We start from the raw sequence: 1540 nt of genomic DNA, 5'->3' as shown, positions 1-1540 counted from the left end.
TATATACTTTCAAAGATGAGGACAATATGAGCAAATACATGAAAAATTAAGTGTTTTATTTATGCCTCGTTTTAATTGTGGTAAGTTCACCACAGAAAAATGTTATGAACAGATAAGTAACCCTGCCGAATGGAGGGGTTCAGAATATGCTCATTCACAGCCATAATCATAACGCAGGTTTTTGCAAGACAATTTGTCAGGTGCTGTTCTAATTTTATGATTTAAGAGATGAAAAAGCGACACGCGATGCTGTGAAGTACTCAAATGCACTTATCAACTTAGTTGGTCATGAATTCGAGATAAAATTTTAAATTCAATGGCGTGCTCGTGGAAAGTGCACGTCGCATTGCTAGGTAAGCTAAAATTAAACTTTATTTCAAAATATTTACCATGTATTTTTTTTTTTTATAGAATCAGCACAGAAGCTGGTGTACAACGTTTGATTATTTGTCTGCCTTAAACGCTAGTCCCAAACCAATGAGCTTTGTGCTTGAGGGTGGAAGTAACTTTTTGAAGAGCAAATACTACGGTGAATGTGCTGTTCGGATGTTGCACAAGCTATTGTCAATTGCGCTAAGGATCCCGATCAAGCTGTTAGGTATGTTTTGAGCAAAATTGAATTTACATACTTTCTAATATGCTAAATACTCAACATCCACCTTACAGACCAAAGCGTTACCAGTTGAGCGAATTAATTCACTGGTTCCATCGTGTTATACGCAAAGATGAAAAATGATGGGGATACCGTCGTTAAGACATGCGTTGCGATCCTACCTTCCTATTGAATGTCAAGTTCACTGAGCTTATCTGTCGTGGACAACCTATTGGTGAGCTACATATTGGTGAGGAACGTATCGATCGCGAATGTATTACCGATGTCATTTGGGTGTACAATTGACCTCCATGGAAGAGCAAGTACCATAGGCATTGCGACCATATCGTGCTGCGCAATACTATGATGCCAAATTGGGAGAGTGGAGGAACCAGCTCCACCAAAACCGATAGAACATCGGAAAGAACTACGTATGTTTGCATAAAACTACTATAATGGCAACAACGCTAACAACAACAGCCAAGCAAATAATAAACAACACTCATCAAATAAAAGTTGGTGGCGTTGGTGGCCAAGCAGCGATTTGAAAAGAAACATTGCATCTACGCGAATTACAACTCGTCTTTACATCTAGTGAGTTATGGTCGATTATAAATGTGGAAATTGATAATTAAACTTTAAAAAGCAAAAAAATTAATGAACCGCTATTAAAAATTAAGGAATTTTGGTTGTATTTTTATTTTGGCCAAACAAGTTATTATCGATTAGGATAATTTCAAATGGAGTATATATCGAACAATCTTTTTTTTTTGTTCAAATATTATGCTGTATTGCTATTGCTATTGAGCATGGCAAAATAGTGTTGCACAAGCTAATTTCAACTACTTTTTACTACTATATAGATATTGTAAAATCAAAAAATAATTCCTTTAAGAATCCTTTTCATTTAAAAACTTAGCTTAGAACTAAAAAATAATATGGTAAATC

The 1540-nt window shown here is 35.4% G+C and overlaps 1 pseudogene; it reads left to right on the top strand.

Moving 5' to 3' along the window:
* The first annotated feature begins 146 nt into the window (after positions 1-146).
* LOC108965240 lies at positions 147-1037 on the top strand (annotated as a pseudogene).
* The last annotated feature ends 503 nt before the right edge of the window (positions 1038-1540 follow it).

The sequence above is a fragment of the Bactrocera latifrons genome, unplaced genomic scaffold, assembly GCF_001853355.1.
Source record: "Bactrocera latifrons isolate USDA-ARS-PBARC rearing strain unplaced genomic scaffold, ASM185335v1 scaffold_1374, whole genome shotgun sequence".
Taxonomy (NCBI): domain Eukaryota; kingdom Metazoa; phylum Arthropoda; class Insecta; order Diptera; family Tephritidae; genus Bactrocera; species Bactrocera latifrons.
This window is presented reverse-complemented; position numbering and strand designations above follow the sequence as displayed.